At 40.7% G+C, this 18,855-nt stretch overlaps 1 pseudogene; it reads right to left on the reverse strand.

Annotated features, from left to right (window-relative positions):
* Positions 1-3,370: 3,370 nt before the first annotated feature.
* Positions 3,371-18,855, reverse strand: part of LOC112074686 (muscle, skeletal receptor tyrosine protein kinase-like) — an 84,141-nt pseudogene continuing 68,656 nt past the window's right edge.

Here is an 18,855-nt window from a genome sequence, read left to right on the forward strand (position 1 = left end):
TAACCAAAGTTAAGCTACTATATAACTAACCATGGACTAACTAAAACTAAATGACTAACTAAACTACACGTGTACTAACTATATAACTAAACACATGCGTTAACTACTATATAACTAACCAGTTTACTAACTATATAACTAACCATGTACTAACTATATAATAACCATGTTACAACTATAATACTAACCACGTTACTAACTATATAACTACCATGCACTAACTATATAACTAACCATCGTTACTAACTATACTAACTAACCATGCTACTAACATATAACTAAAAGCACATTATAACTATATACACCACGTTACTAACTATATAACTAACACGTTACTACTATATAACTAACCACGTTACTAACTATATAACTAACCATCTACTAAACTATATAAATAACCACGTTACTAAACTATATAATAACCCACGTTACTAACTATATATAACCACGTTACTAATAATATAACTAACACTTACTAACTATAAACAACCAGTTACTAACTAATATAACTAACCACGTTACTACATATAACTACATGTTACTAACTATATAACTAACCAGTTAACTACTATTAATAGTTACTAACTATATAAACTAACCACGTTACTAACTATATAACTAACCATGTTACTAACTATATACTAACCAGTTACTAACTATATAACTAACCATGCTACTAACTATATAACTAACACGTTACTAACTATATAATAACCACGTATACTAACTAATAATATACTAACACGTACTAACTATAATAATAACCACGTTACTAATATATAACTAACCGTACTAACTATAACTAACAGTTAAACTATATATAACCACGTTACTAACTATTAACAACAGTTACTAATATATAACTAACCACGTTACTAACTATATAACTAACCATGTTATCAACAACTATATAACTAACCAGTTACAACTTATACTAACCACGTTACTAAATAACTAACCATGTTACTAATATAATAACTAACACGTTACTAACTATATAACTAACCACGTTACTAACTATATAAACTAACCATGTTACTAACTATATACTAACCACGTTACTAACTATATAATAACCACGTTACTAAACTATATACCTAACCATCTACTAACTAATAACTAACACGTTAACTAACTATATATACTAACCATGCTACTAACTATATAACTAACCACGTTACTAACTATATAACTAACCACGTTACTAACTATATAACTAACCATGTTACTAAACTATATAACTAACCATGTACTAACTATATAACTAACCACGTTACTACCAGTTACTAACTAATATAAACTAAACCACGTTACTAACTATATAACTAACCACGTTACTAACCACGTACTAATATATAATAACACGTTACTAACCTATCTAACTAACACTTTCTAACCACGTTACTAACTATATAATAACCACTACTAACTATATAACTAACCATGTTACTAACTATATTTACTAACATGTTATAACTATATAACTAACCATTGTTTACTAACTATATAACTACACGTTACTAACTATATAACTAACCATGCTACTAACTATAATACAACGTTACTAACTAAATAACTAACCACGTTACTAATATATAACTAACATGTTACTAACTATATAACTAACCACGTTACTAACTATATACCTACACTTACTAACTATATAACTAAACCAGTTACTAACTCATATACTAACCACTTACTAACTATAATAACCAGTTACTAACTATATAACTAACCGTTACTAACTATATAACTAACCACGTTACAACTATATAACTAACCACGTTACTAACTATATAACTAACCACGTACTACTATATAACTAACCATGCTAATAACTATTACTAACCACGTACTAACTATATAACTAACCATGTTACTAACTAATATAACTAACATGTTACTACTATATAATAACCAGTTACTAACTATATAACTAACCACTGTTACTAACTATATAACTAACCACGTTATAACTAGTATAAATAACCACGTTACTACTATATAACTAACCACTTACTAACTATATAACTAACCACGTTATACACTATATAACTAACCATTACTAAATTATATAAAACCACGTTACTAACTATATAACTAACATGTACTCTATATAACTAACCATGTACTAACTATTAACTAACCACGTTACTACAACGTTACTAACTATATACTAACCATGTACTACTATATAACTAACACGTTACTAACTAATATAACTAACCATGTTATACTATATAACTAACCACGTTACTAACTATATAACTAACCATGCTACTACTATATAACTAACCATGTTACTAACGTTATAACTATATAACTAACCATGCTACTAACTATTAACTAACCATGTTACTAACTTATACTAACTAACCTTTACTAACTATATAACTAACATTATAATATAACTAACCATGCTACTAACTATTAACTAACCACGTTACTAACTAATATAACTAACCATTGCTACTAACTATATAACTAACCACGTTACTACACCACGTTACTAACTATATAACTAACCATGTTACTAACTATATAACTAACCACGTTACTAACTATATAACTAACCATGTTACTAACTATATAACTACCACGTTACTAACTATATACTAACCATTCTACTATATAACTAACCACGTTACTAACTATATAACTAACCACGTTACTACTATATAACTACCATGTACTAACTATATAACTAACACGTTACTAACTATATAACTAACCACGTGTACTAACTATATAAACTAACCATGTTACTAACTATATAACTAACCATGTTACTAACTATATAACTAACCATGTACTAACCACGTTACTAACTATATACTAACCATGCTACTAACTATATAATAACCATGTTACTAACACGTTACTAACTATATAACTAACCACGTTACTAACTATATAACTAACCAGTTACTAACTATATAACTAACCATGCTACTAACTATATAACTAACACGTTACTAACTATATAACTAACCATGCTACTAACTATATAACTAACCAGTTACTAACTATATAACAACCACGTTACTAACTATATAACTAACCATGGTACTAACTATATACTAACATGTTACTAACTATATAACTAACCATGCTACTAACCACGTACTAACTATATAACTAACCACGTTACTACGTCTTCTACTATATTGGCTGACACCCAGCGTAGTTTCTACTATATGTGACACCAGCGTACGTCTCTACTATATTGGCTGACACCCAGCGTACGTTCTCTACTATATTGGCTGACACCAGCACGTTTCTACTAAGTTGGCTGCCCACGTACGTTTCTACTATATTGGCTGAACCCAGCGTACGTCTTCTACTATATTGGCTGACACCAGCGTACGTCTTGTGGTTCTTCCATGTCTTCCTCCTCCTCTTGCACATGATGATGATGATGGTGAGGAAGGCTATGGTGCGAAGGCTGCTAGTAGACAGATGATGATGATCATAGAGTAGGCCGGAGAGACGGAAGGAGGGAGGAGGGGGGATTCTGGCGAGGGAACGATAACTCCGTCTTCACTACCACTGAGGGGACAGAGAGTCCAGACTGTCATCACAAGATGGATCTTACCTCAATCAGTAGCTAATAATTGCCCTTTTTCTCAAACCTGAACAGGAAAAACACCTTGGCCCGAGCCATACATTGTAGCTAGGGCCATATTGTTCCTGATCAGGTCTCCAAGCCTTATGGAAGTCATATTTGGAATATTAGAAAAAATGGTTCCAAAAATTGTTCTTCGGCTGTCCCATAGGAGAACCCTTTTTTAATTAGAGGCAGAACCCTTTTTTGTTCCAGGTATAATATTTGGGTTCCATGTAGACCCGTCTGGGGAAAGGGTTCTACATGGAACCAAAAGGGTTCTCACATGGACAAACGGGGTTCTACATGAACCCAAAGGGTTCTACAAGGGTTTACCGACAAAAGGGTTCTACATGGAACCCAATAGTGTTCTACCTGGAACCAAAAGGGTTCTACATGGAACCCAATAGTGTTCTACCTGGAACCAAAAGGGTTCTTCCAAGGGTTCTCCTATGGGGACAACCGAAGAACCCTTTGAGGTTCTAGATAGCACCTTTTTTTCTGAGAGTGTACCTTCTCCACATTTGGGAATGTTGCAGTATTCCCAGCGGATGTTGGGGTTGGTTGTATAACACCAGGGCTTCTCATTCTCTCCTCCGGGGTTCCGGCACGAGCTCTGTGCGTTCCTCAGCTCTGATAATACATCCACACTGAGACGGTGCAGGTGGGGACCCTGAGACAGAGACAGACAGAGAGAGAGACAGAGAAAGAGAGAGAGAGAGAGACAGGGGGAGATGAGCAGATGATTTCCTCCATTTTTCAACATAACCTTCACTCCAAATCAAAATTCTCAACCTACAACCTGATTTTGGACAAAATCACCGGGAACGATTCCTACTACCAAAGTTGATTATTTCCAAGATATACAGCAAATGCTCTGGCTAACAAACAACAGAAACCTGAAAACCCCATYCAATCTGGAACTGAGTGAGTCATGTTTAGTCTGAAGCTACTTTTAAAGCTAAGATAAAAAATATTACAATGATATATTTTAATTTATAAGGACTGAATGATAAGTTAAATGCAAGTATTTCCCGTGACTGTGACTCAAAGCCAAATGTCTACCTGGCCCACCGCTCCACCCTGGACTTGAACAGCCTTTACCACCAGGTCCACCTATACAAAGCAGGAGAGCCCACCTTCGCCTGGACCCTAAAGGGAGCCACAGCCACCCGCCCAGACCCCCCGGACCTACATATAGAGGACCCACGCCGAGAGGACCTACATCCAGACCACAGCCCCACCAGCCACATCCACACCCAATCAACACCCCCCCCAAGACAACCATGCCCACACCCCATTTAGGCCCCCTCAGATCAGACCTATGCCACTCCTGCACACCCCATGCCGCCCACTCCCACAAAGATGGCCTCAACATGAAAGTCACACATACGCCCATCGCTATGTTTGGAGGAAAAAGGGGGACGCTTGCAAGCCGAATAACACCATCCCAACCGTGAAGCACGGGGGTGGCAGCATCATGTTGTGGGGGTGCTTTGCTGCAGGGGGGACTGGTGCACTTCACAAAATAGATGGCATCATGAGGGAGAAAATTATGTGGATATATTGGAGCAACATCTCAAGACATCAGTCAGTAAGTTAAAGCTTGGTCGCAAATGGGTCTTCCAAATGGACAATGACCCCAAGCATACTTCCAAAGTTGTGGCAAAATGGCTTAAGGACAACACAGTCAAGGTGTTGGAGTGGCCATCACAAAGCCCTGATCTCAATCATATAGAACATTTGTGGGCAGAACTGAAAAAGTGTGTGCGAGCAAGGAGGCCTACAAACCTGACTCAGTCACACCAGTTCTGTCAGGAGGAGTGGGCAAGAATTCACCCAACTTATTGTGGGAAGCTTGTGGAAGGCTACCTGAAATATTTGACCCAAGTTAAAACCTCTTGAAGCTAGGGGGCAGAATTGTTATGTTTGGAAAAAATAATGTTCCCAATGTAAGCTGCCTATTTCTCAGGCTCAGATGCTAGAATATGCATATAAATGACAGATTAGGATAGAAAACACTCTAAAGTTTCTAAAACTGTCAAAATATTGTCTGTGAGTATAACAKAACTGATTTTGCAGGCGAGACCTGAGGAAATCCAACCCGGAGGTGCCTCTTWTTTTGAAAAAACCCTGTTCCATTGCATGCCTTTCCTCCATTTAAAGGGATATCAACCAGATTCCTTTTGCAATGGCTTCCACAGGGTGTGAACAGTCTTTAGACATAGTTTCAAGCTTTTATTCAGAGAAATTTGCGAGATTTATCAAAACGCGTCAGTGGATAGCTGTAAGTCCTTCGATTAGTTCATGCGCGCGAAAGTTGTTGCTCGACATTTTCTTCATCTCTTTTATTGAATAGTTTACCGTCCGGTTGAAATATTATCGATTATTTATGTTAAAAACAACCTGAGGATTGATTATAAAAAACGTTTGACATGTTTCTACGAACTTTACGGATACTATTTGGAAATTTCATCTGCCCTTCATGACTGCTTGAGCCTGTTGATTTCTGAACATAACGCACCAGGTTTTTGAGGCTTTTGGATATAAAAATAATATTTATCGAACAAAAGGAAAATGTATTGTGTAACTGGGAGTCTCGTGAGTGCAAACATCCGAAGATCATCAAAGGTAAGCGATTAATTTKATTGCTTTTCTGACTTTCGTGACCAATCTACATTGCTGCTAGCTGTTCGTAATGTTTTGTCTAGTGATCGATAAACTCACAAACGCTTGGATTGCTTTCGCTGTAAGGCATATTTTCAAAATCTGACACGATAGGTGGATTAACAACAAGCTAAGCTGTGTTTTGGTATATTTCACTTGTGATTTCATGAAAATAAATATTTTTWGTAATTTTGGGGGAATTTGGCGCTCTGCAATTCAGCGGTTGTTTACGAAAATGATCCCGTTAAAGGGATCCATGCGCCAAGAGGTTAAACAATTTAAAAAGGGAATGCTACCAAATACTGATTGAGTATATGTAAACTTCTGACCCACTGGGAATGTGATGAAATAAAAGCGGAAATAAATAATTCTCTCTACTATTATTCTGACATTTCACATTCTTAAAATAAAGTGGTAATCCTAACTGACCTAAAACAGGGAATATTTACTAGGATTAAATGTCAGGAAATGTGAAAAACTGAGTTTAAATGCATTTGGCTAAGGTGTATGTAAACTTCTGACTTCAACTGTATATATCAACATATTAGCGAGATCACTAGAACAGTCTGCAGCACCCGGCCTCATCCGACTAGAATCTGAAGTCAAATGTCTACTGTTTGCTGATGATCTGGTGCTTCTGTCACCAACCAAGGGAGGGCCTACAGCAGCACCTAGATATTCTGCACAGATTCTGTCAGATCTGGACCCTGACAGTAAATCTCAGTAAAACTGAAATGAATGGTGTTCCAAAAAAGGTCCAGTTGCCAGGACCACAGAAACAAATTCCATCTAGATACCGTTGCCCTAGAGCACACAAACTATATAGACCTCAGCCTAAACATCAGCACCACAGGTAACTTCCATAAGGCTGTGAACGGTCTGAGAGTCAAGGCAAGAAGCACCTTCTATGCCATCAAAAGGAACACAAAATTTGTCATACCAATCAGGATCTGGCTAAAAATCCTTGAATCAGTTATAGAGCCTATTGCCCTTCATGGTTGTGATGTCTGGGGTCCGCTCACCAACCAAGAATTCACAAAATGGGACAAACACCAGAGAGACTCTGCAACGTAAAACACCAAATTCATTGAATGACTCAATCATGGACACTCTTCCTGACAGTTGTGGCTGCTTTATTGTCTCTACCTCCTTGACCTTTGTGCTGTTGTCCGTTCCCAATAATGTTAACCCTAACCCTAACCCTAACCCTTTATTGTCTCTACCCCCTTGCCCTTTGTGCTGTTGTCTGTGCCCAATAATGTTGGTACCATGTTTTGTGCTGCTACCATGTTGTGCTGCTGCCATGTCGTGTTGCTACCATGTTGTGTTGTCATGTGTTGCTGCCATGCTATGTTTTTGTCCTAGGTCTCTTTTTATGTAGTGTTGTCTCTCTTGTCGTGATGTGTGTTTTGTCCTATATTTTATAATTATTTTTTTAAATCCCAGTCCCCGTCCCCGCAGGAGGCCTTTTGCCTTTGTGAAAAGAGTTTGTTTTTAAATGACTTGCCTAGTTAAATAAAGGTTAAATAAAATAAATAAATAATGATTGCAAAGCAGGATTTGGCCGATACCTGCTAATTATCAAAATCCAGAAAAGAGCAGTTAAATTCTAAAACCACCTAAAAAGAATCGATTCCAAACCTTCCATAACAAAGCCATCACCTACAGAGAGATGAACCTGGAGAAGAGTCCCCTAAGAAAGCTGGTCCTGGACCCCACAGATCACAAGGACATCAACACAATTAGACCCAACCAAATCATGAGAAAACAAAAAGATAATTACTTGGCACATTGGAAAGAATTAACAAAAAAACTGAGCCAACTAGAATGCTATTTGGCCCTAAACAGAGAGTACACAGTGGCAGAATACCTGACCACTGTGACTGACCAAAACTTAAGGAAAGCTTTGACTATGTACAGACTCAGTGAGCATAGCCTTGCTATTGAGAAAGGCCACTGTAGGCCGACCTGGCTTTCAAGAGTAGACACAATGCCCACAAAATGAGCTGCAAACTGCGCTGAATTTCCTAACCTCCTGCCAAATGTATGAGCATATTAGAATCACATTTTTCCCTCAAATTATACAGACCCCCATAAAATGTTTTAAAACAAACTCAAATTCAATAAACTCCCATATCTACTGGGTGAAATACCACAGTGTGCCATCACAGCAGCAAGATTTGTGACCTGTTGCCACAAGAAAAGGGTAACCAGTGAAGAACAAACACCATTGTAAATACAACCCATATTTATGTTTATTTATCGTCTCTTTTGTGCTTCAACTATTTGCACATACTATGACATTTAAAATGTATTTATTCTTTTTTGAACTTTTGTGAGTATAATGTTTAATTTGTATTGTTTTTCACTTAGGTTTATTATCTACTTCACTTGCTTTGGCAATGTTAACATATGTTTCCCATGCCAATAAAGCCCTTAAATTGAATTGAGAGAGAGAGAGATGTTGGTTTAGTTTATTAGGATCCCCAAATACATGAAAGAGCACAAAACAGTAATAGTCAACAACAATATAAGACATTACATTAAATAAGAGTTATACAGTGCATTCGGAAAGTATTCAGACCCCTTGATTTTTTACACATTTGGTTACATTACAGCCTTATTCTAAAATGATTTCAATAGTTTTTTCCCCTCATCCATCTTAACACAATACCCCAGAATGACAAAGCAAAAGCAGGTTTTTATAAAACCCCGGAAAGATCACATTTACATAAGTATTCAGACCCTTTACTCAGTACTTTGTTGAATCACCTTTGGCAGCGATTACAGCCTCGAGTCTTCTTGGGTATGACGCTATAAGCTTGGCACACCTGGAATTGGGTAGTTTCTCACATTCTTCTCTGCAGATCCTCTCAAGCTTTATCAGGTTGGACGGGGAGCATCGCTACACAGCTATTTTCAGGTCTCTCCAGATATGTTAGATCGGGATCAAAGTCTGGGCTCTGGTTGGGCCACTCAAGGACATTCAGAGACTTGTTCCGAAGCCACTCCTGTGTTGTCTTGACTGTGTGCTTACGGTCATTGTCCAGTTGGAAGGTGAACCTTCGCCCCAGTATTTTGTATTTTGCTCTGTTAATCTTTCCCTCGATCCTGACTAGTCTCCCAGTCCCTGCTGCTGAAAACATCCCTACAGCATGATGCTGCCACCACCATGCTTCACCGTAGGGATAGTGCCAGATTTCCTCCAGACGTGACGCTTGGCATTCAGGCCAAAGAGTTCAATCTTGGTTTCATCAGACCAGAGAATATTTTTTCTTATGGTCTGAGAGTCCTTTAGGTGCCTTTTGGCAAACTCCAAGTGAGCTGTCATGTCATTTTACTGCTTGCTTGCTTCTGTCTGGCCACTCTACCATAAAGACCTGCACAGCTCCTTATAGGTCCTTCAGACACTCTCAAGTCATTGGTAAAGGAGTGACAGGTTACACAGCTCCTTATATATCTTCAGACACTCCTCAAGATCCATTGGTAAAGGGTGACAAGGTTTACACAGCTCTTATAGGTCCCTTCAGACACTCTAAGTCATTGGTTAAAAGGTGGTGAACAGGTTACACAGCTCCTTATAGGTCCTTCAGTCACTCTCTAAGATCAATTGGTAAGGAGTGACAGGTCTACAAGTCTCCTTTATAGGGTCCTTCAGCCTCTCTCAAGTCATTGGTTTAAAGGAGTGACAGGTTAACACAGCTTCCTTATAGGTCCTTCAGCACGTCTCAAGTCATTGGTAAAGAGGTGACAGTCTACACCAGCTCTCTATAGGCCTTCAGCACACTCTTCAAAGTCATGGTAAAGATGAGTGTACAGGTTACACACAGCTCCTTATAGGTCCTTCAGACGACTCTCAAGTCATATTGGGTAAAGGGCGTTCAGGTGACAGGTTTACACAGCTCCTTATAGGTCCTTCAGCCACCTCAAGTCATTTGGTAAAGGAGTGACAGGGTACAACAGCTGCCTTATAGGTCCTTCAGTCACTCTCAAAGGTCATTGGTAAAGGCGGTGACAGGTTACACAGCTCTTATATGCCCTTCAGCCAACTCTCAAGTCATTGGTAAAGGAGTGACAGGTTACACAGCCTTCTATAGTCCTTCAGTCACTCTCAAGTCATTTGGTTAAAGGGGTGACAGGCTTACACAGCTCCTTATATGCCCTTTCAGCCCACTCTCAAGTCATGGTAAAGGATGACAGGTTACACAGCTCTTATAGGTCCTTTCAGCCACTCCCAAGTCATTTGTTAAGGAGTTGACAGCGTGACCAGCTCCTCTATAGGCTCCGTTCAGTCACTCTCAAGTCATTGGTAAAGGGGTGACCAGGTTACACAGCCTCCCTTTATAGGTCTTCAGACACTCTCACGTCATTTGGTAAAACGGGTGACAGTGTTACACAGCTTCCTTATAGGTCCTTCAGGTACACTCTCAGTCATTTGGTAAAGGGCCCGGTGACAGGTGACACAGCTCCTTATAGGTGTCTTTCAGCCCACTCTCAAGTCGATTGGTAAAGGAAGTAGGACAGGTTACACAGCTCCTTAATAGGTCCTGGTCAGCCCACTCTTCAAGTATTGGTAAAGGAGTGACAGGCTTAACATCCTTATAGTGTCCTTCAAGCCACCTCCAAGTCATTGGTAAAGGAAGGACAGGTTACACAGCTTCCTTATAGGGTCCTTTCAGCCACTCATCAAGTCTATTGGTAAAGGGAGTTGACAGGTTAACAAGTCTCCTTATAAGGGTCCTTCAGCCACTCTTCAAGTCATTGCGTAAAGGAGTACAGAGTTTAAACAGCTCCCTTATAGGTCTTCAGCCATCTCAGTCATTGGTAAAGAGCGGGTGACAGGGTTACACAGGCTCCTCTATAGGTCCTTCAGACCACTCTCAAGTTCATTGTTAAAGGCTGTGACAGGTTCACAGCTCCCTATAATGTCGTACGACATTAGCGATGCTTGCAAGAGATTGTTGTCCTTTTGTCCTATCTGGAAGGTTTCCATCTCCACAAAATGAACTCTGGAGCTCTGTTAGATGTGACCATCGGGGGTCTGGGCAACTCCTGAACTACGGGACCTTCAATTTGATTTACCATGGTGACTCTTGATCAAGTTTGAATTCGTATGGCCACGTTATTTAAGTTTCAGTCATTTTGCCTAGAAATGTATGCAAATGTGGAAAAACGTCAAGGATGTCTGAAAACTTTGTTAATCCGCACTGTATATCAGGAACGACATCAGGGAGGCAAAATATTATTCTATTTCCACACTATTCATATTATACATTAAATTTCTGTGTTTTGGTCTTGGGGTAGGAGTGAAAAACCGTACATATTCGAGTATACACGTTGATTCACATCTTTAGAAAGAAGCGACAGTGTACCTTTCTGCAGATGCAGAGTAGGTGCAACGGGGATGATTCAGAATGTTGGTTTTTCCCTACCGTGAAGCATGGAGAGGAGGAGGGTGATTGGTTGGGGACTGCTTTGCTGGTGGACAGCTGGCAGGATTTATTTAGAATTAAAGGCAAACTTAACCAGTAATCGGCTACCACAGCATTCTAACTGTGATACACCATCCTTTCTGTGTTTGCCTTAGTGGGACTATCATTTGTTTTTCAACAGGATAAATGACCCAACACATCCCTCCAAGGTTCGTGTAAGGCTATTAGACCAAGAAGGTGGGTGCACTGGAGTGCCGCATCAGCATGACCTGGGACTTCCAAATCACCCAACTTCAACCCAACGACCTGAACCATTTGAGAGGTTGGAATGAGTTGGACCGCAGCATGTGAAGTGGTAGAAGCAGCCAACAAGTGCTTCAGCATATGTGGGAGACTCCATTCCAGACTGTTGGAAAAGCATTCCAGTGTGAACACTGGTTTGACGATAATGCAGAGTGCTTGGCAAAGCGTGTCACTCAAGGCAAAGCGGTGGCCTCTTTTGAAGGAATCTCAAAAAAAACAATATATTTTTTGTTTTGTTTTAAGACTATATTTGGTAACAAGACCATATGGATACATGGGGAGAACAAGTATTTGATACACTGCCGATTTTGCAGGTTTTCCTACTTACAAAGCATGTAGAGGTCTGTAATTTTTATCATAGGTACTTCAACTGTGAGAGACGAATCTAAAACAAATTCCAGAAAATCACATTGTATGATTTTTAAGTAATTAATTTGCATTTTATTGCATGACATAAGTATTTGATCACCTACCAACCAGTAAGAATTCCGGCTCTCACAGACATGTTGTTTTTCTTTAAGAAGCCTCCTGTTCTCCACTCATTACCTGTATTAACTCGAACCTGTTTGAATCGTCGATCATAATACTATAGACAACACGTGATCAACGACATCTCAATCAAACATACTCACACACCTCTCCAAATCGGCCAACAGAGCCCCAAGAGGAAGAAACTAACAACCGTTACTGTAAGCGACATCAGGGAAGAATTTGTAAGACTGCAACAAGGCTAAGAGATGTGACTACAGGACAATAGGCAAGCAGCTTGGTGAATATCGGCAACAACTGTTGTGCCAATAATTAGAAATGAAGAATAGTTCTAGTGACGGTCAATCCACCTTGGTCTGGGGCGTCCGGATGGCAAGATCTGCACCGGCAGGGGGCATCAATGATCATGACGCGAGAGTTGAGGGACATCAGCCCAGAACTACAACTGGGCATGGGTCCTGGGTCATGACCCTGAGAGAGACTAGGGACCACAGTTCAAAGAAACTACCATTAGGTAAGCACCACACTTACGCCGTCACTGGATTAAAAATTCCTGCAGGCGCAGCGAAGGTCCCCCTGCTCAAGCACAGCGCAGCCAGGGGTCCCGTCTGAGGTTGCCAATGCCATTGGATGATCCAGTAGGAAGGAAAGGTAGAAGGTCATGTGGTTCTGAATGAGACAAAAAAGTAGAGCTTTTTGGACTCTAAACTACTCGCCGTGTTTGGAGGAAGCATCGAAGCGATGGAGTACAACCCCAAGAACACCATCTGCAACCGTGAAGCATGGAGTGGAAACCTACTCTTTGGGGATGCTTTTTGCAAAGGGGACAGGACGACTGCACCGTATTGAGGGGAGATGGCATTGGGGTCATGTATCGGCGAGATCTTGACAACAACTCCTTCCCTCATGTAAGAGCATTGAAAGATGGGTCGTGGCTGGGTTTCCAAGCATGACAACGACCGAAACACACAGCCAGGGCAACTAAGGAGTGGTCCGTAAGAAGCATCTCAAGGTCCTGGAGTGGCCCCTAGCCAGTCTCCACACCTGAACCAATAGAAAATCTTTTGGAGGGAGCGCGAAAGTCCGTATTGGCGCCAGGACAGCCCCGAAACTGAAGGATCTGGAGAGGTCTGTAAATGGAGGAGTGGGACTAAAATCCCTGCTGGCAGTGTGGCTGCAGACACCTGCGGTTCAAGAACTACAAGGAACGTATGATCTCTGTAATTGGCAAACTTAAGGTTTCTGTACCAAATATTTCAGTTCTGGCTTTTTCTGATGTATCAATATTTATGTCATGCAATAAAAATGCAAATTAATTACTTTTAAAAATCATACAAGTGATTTTCTGGATTTTGTTTTAAGATTTCTGTCTCTCACAGTTGAAGTGTACCTATGATAAAAATTACAGCCTCTTAATGCTTTGTAAGTAGGAAAACCTTGCAAAAATTGGCTAGTGTATCAAAATACTTGTTCTCCCCCCACTGTATCATCAATTATTCATTCCACATAGGGGTTATTCATATTTTCAAGCAGAGGACATCAAACATATTTAACTTTATTTTTTAAGCTGTCAGAAGAGGATGTTGTTTTTTCTAGGCAGAGGCAATCATTATTCCATTTGAGCGCTCCAGTAATACAAGAAACGTACCTTTCCAGCATTACTGACCCTGAACCTGTATAGCAACATTTCAGCAAGCCAATATGATCTGGTGCTGTGATTGTGTGCATTCCCTAACACGAGGAAGTATCACTTTAGATATCTGGGCGCAGGACCATAAATATGCCTGTAAATAACCTTAGCCTAATTGGGACACCCTAGCTCAACAGGCAGCCTAGTGTTAGTTCCTGAAAGGCAACGCTTCCGCCTAGGTGAGTATGTGGACCTCACCTTCATACTAGCCCTTGATCAACTTATTCTGGCTATCTGGAGCCTTCCCCTTTCATAAGTTTTAGATAAGCCCAAACCAGGAAGTCTAAGCATCGTCAAAATGGCATTGAATGAGGGAGTAGCTAGCACTTTTCATGGAGTCCTTATCAGCAGATTGGACTTCTAGTAAAAACTTAGTCCTGGCATTAAAGTTCCTAGCCCTTATTGGCCATGCTCACACGCTCAAGCTTCCATCAGGATACATCCAAGTGCTAAACAGAGGGTTTAGTAGTCAGCACCTCACCCCTAATCCCTCTGATTCCAGACGATCTACCAATTTAGGTCTGGATCCCAAAATAATTGCTTAGTTTCCCTAAGTGCAAAGATATCTTATTATCTTCCAAGCATTTGCTAATGTTGTAAGCTCTGTGATAAGTATGCTCTTCTCAAATAGTTTTACTTTTGTGAGAGCACCAGAAGTGTAGAGTCTTCGCAAAAAGAAAAAGATGGCAAGAACAAGCATCTTTACATATCATCTAATATACAATAAAAACAGAGAGCGCCAAGCCGCTCCCCTGCGGAACGCCACATCATTGGTTTTGCCTGAGACAGTGAACCATTAACCTCTGCGTCTTGATCCTTCCTGATAAATAAGGACTATAATTTCCAGGGTCAGACTTTATTCCCTTCTTAATACAGAGGTATAATTTAGCTTGTTTTCATGTCCTGGGAAAGGTGAATTGTTCAAGAGATGAGATTAAACAGTTATTGCGTAATAAAGGGGCAATTTGCACAGCAAGAATCTAATTCGAACCTTTGAAGTAATATTATCCAGGCCTGTGGCTTTGGAGCATTTACAGCCTGCACATACTGACTATTTTGGCTGCTACCCTTTGGCAAAAAAAAGAGAGTTTGGCTGAACCGCTAACTCTACATAATACTTCTTTGATTGGTTGCTTTCCATAACAAACCAGAACTGGTGGGCCAGCATCTGCTAACCAGCTTGCTGGAACGAGAAGTAAAAAAGAGTTGATTCATTGGCAACCTCTGCTTTTCATATACTATCTCCCCTTTGATGTTCATCATCCAATACTGTTTAGTTTTGGTTTATTTGGTAGTACTATTAATGATTTACAAAGCTTTTTAGGGTCATTTTCAATTCTGGCATATAAACCATATAGCCACACCCACAATTTATGGAACCGAGCCAACATGTTGATGTTTTCAAGGAATGGTTTCGTGATTTCCTCCTGGCTACATTAAAGATCCATCCTAAAAAGGAGTGTTGTGTTTTCACTGTCGCAAGGGTTTTCAAGCCAGCATCTTTTGGCCAAAGAGAGGATGCTGCCTTCATTAGTGGTAGGATTTGGAACTGCGAGAAAAGCCATTGTAAATTCACAGCAATCAAGAACTGCCAAACCCACTGCCGACTTTGTAACTGTAAATCAAGCGACCACAGCTAATCCAAAAGTGCCCAGTTTCCAGCGTGTGTGGTAAAACAGCAGGAGGGACGCAAGGCATTGACTTCTATGAAAATTGTTAGTTTGGTGCGCATGTAGCAAGACAGGGGAAAGCTTTAGAGGCCACAAGGATGACAATTTATATAGATTTTTGAAACTTAGGGCAGAAGCGGATGATCCCATTTTACTGGAGTGGTTAACAGAGCATACACAACTGCCTACACAAGTCCAAAGCCAGAATGAAATTCTGACATCATGAGGACAATGCAGTCATCGAGGCGTTGCAGCTGAGATTAAGGTTCTTTCGATTGTGCAATTATTCAGCAAATTGTTGATGGTACGCAAGATGTCTATGGTGGCTGAACAGGAGGTGTGTCTCCTGTGTTATGTTGACCCATGACCTTGTCCTCACGAAGGAGTTTATTGGGCTATACAGGGTGTTGGATACAACAGGTGAGGGCAATTGCGAAAGTGGCAACTGACTGTGTTGTTGAGGCTAATTTTTGCCATGTTGGCTTTACATGGGCAAAGTTACGAATGGTGCCTCTAACACTGGCAGGAAAATACACCAGTGCAAAAGGCAATTGTGAGGAGGCATGAGCCATACTATGTGCATTTGGATGGAGCACACTGTGTAAATCTGATTACACCAGGCTGGCTGCTCAGCCTCCCCACTGATCGCTGGATTCCCCTTTCTTGGGTCCATCAGTTACGTGTCTCTAGTGGCCAGTCAGGAAAGTTTAAGGAGCATGGTTTGAACTCAATTGCCCACGTCCGAAGAACATCATCTGAACCACCCTGCAACCCCTATTCAACATAGGTGCTGTGCCGGAATACTGCTACTAGAGCTGTGCTAGGTGCAGCTATGAGCGGGTACTAAGCAGCCTAGAGGGAGATGGAAACTGCATCCAAGAAGCTTCACTGCAGTGGCTTATTTGAGCACTTCAGCAAGGGCAAGAGAGACATGTTGTTACGGCCTCACACTTGCCCTCTGCTGTTCTTGGAGAGCTTGAATGCCTAAGATCATTCACTGCAGAAGAAAACTCAGACTGTCTTGGTATGCAGGTGCAGTCGAGTGTGAGCGGTCCTCTCTTAGGGCAAGAAAATGACGAAGGCTACCTTACACTGTATGAGATAGCAACAACTTTGATGTGACTCATTGAATCCACTGACTAGCACACTCAAGACGATTTGCTGGCAAAGCAGGGGATCACTATAGGGCAGGAATTTGTTAAAGTTGTTGGATGGTGTGGAGGTTCTGTGTGGCGACTGTTTTGACCACGGACAGTCTAAAACGTCCTGTAAAAGTTGGAAAGAGCGGCTTCTCACGGGGGAGTTGAGTCTCTAGATCATACCTGAGCTGAAACTATTTCTCTTTCAGTGCAGTTGCTCCATTTCACAACAAATTACCCTGTAGCAGCGTGGAGAGGCAGCAGAGGTCCTAGGAGGCTTCCAGTGGAGGTGCTGGGGTTGTTTTGACCAAGTTTGAGGTGCTGATCCAGCAATTTTGCTTGTGGTGGCAGTGTCTTCATTTGAGGTTGAGAGGGAAGTTTTCATGCACTGCACAGGTTGAAGACTTGGCTAGGGTAGCAAGGGCCAAGAGAGACTGAACAGCTAGTTTGTCTGTAATGTATATAAAGACACTGGACAGTCTAAGAGGGAATATTCTGCTCAGCTTTTGTTGGATCCATTGAACAAGGAAACATATGTTGGTACGTTTTGTTCATTAGTTCAGTAAGTGTGGATAGGCAGTGGTTTCAAACTTTTTTGGGGTACTCGAAACCCTTGATATTCTCGAGCAAGGCCAGGCAGGTGTTTCTGAGCATTCTTTCAGTGACCCACACCCTTCTATATTAAGTAAGATACAGAATCAATTGTGGTACTTGAATACGTTCATGACATTTTTATTTCACAGACCCTTCGCATTACACCAGGGACCTAGGAGTCCACGGACGCCGTGTTTTGGAGAACCCCTGGTGTATAGTAGATATTTGGTTCTCTTTGTTTAAGAAGTTTTCAGTTCTTAGTACATGCAATACACTTAACTAATGATATATTTTTAATGTTATTTTAATTAAAATTGCATACTTAGTGTGACATAACTCGTCATAGCTGTTATTTAAAGAGCGGACACTGTGAACATAAATAAAGTATTTTTGAAAGGAATATTTTGAGTTATTCATTGAGTAGTTCTTTCGCTTTTAAAACTGTACTTATTTTTTGAAGCTTTGTTTTCTTGTAAAGCTATTGTAGTGAGACTCAGGCCAGTGGCACATATTTAATAACTACACTGCTCAAAAGAAGATAAGGGAAACACTTAACAACACAATGTAAACTCCAAGTCAATCACGACCTTCTGTGAAATCAAACTGTCCAACTTCACGGAAGCCACACTGATTGACAATTACATTTCACAATGCTGTTGTGCAAATGGCAATAAGACAAAAGGTGGAAATTATAGGCAATTAGCAAGACACCCCCAAAAAAGGAGTGATTTTCTGCAGGTGTGACCACAGACACTTCTCAGTTCTATGCTTTCCTGGCTGATGTTTGGTCACTTTTGAAATGCTGGGGTGCTCTCACTCTAGAGTGGTAGCATGAGAGCGGAGTCTGCAACCCACACAAGTGGCTCAGGTAGTGCAGTTCATCCAGGATGGCAGCACTCACTGCGAGCTGGGCAAAATAGGTTGTGCTGTGTCTGTCATGCGTAGTGTCCAGAGCATGGAGGCGCTACGCAGGAGACAGGCCAGGTACATCAGGAGACGTTGGAGGAGCGTAGGAGTGCACAACCGCAGCAGCAGGACCTGTACCTCGCTTGTGCAGGGAGGTTGCACTGCCAGAGCCCTGCAAAATGACTCCAGCAGGCACAACTGTGCATGTGTCAGCAATATGGTCTCACAAGGGGTCTGAGGATCTCATCTCGGTACTAATGGAAGTCAGGCTCACCTCTCGGAGCAAATGGGGGCTGTGCGGCCCAAAAGAAATGCCACCACACCATGACTGACCCATCGCCAACCGCGGTCATGCTGG

The sequence above is a fragment of the Salvelinus sp. IW2-2015 genome, unplaced genomic scaffold (assembly GCF_002910315.2).
Source record: "Salvelinus sp. IW2-2015 unplaced genomic scaffold, ASM291031v2 Un_scaffold2759, whole genome shotgun sequence".
NCBI classification, from domain to species: Eukaryota; Metazoa; Chordata; class Actinopteri; order Salmoniformes; family Salmonidae; genus Salvelinus; species Salvelinus sp. IW2-2015.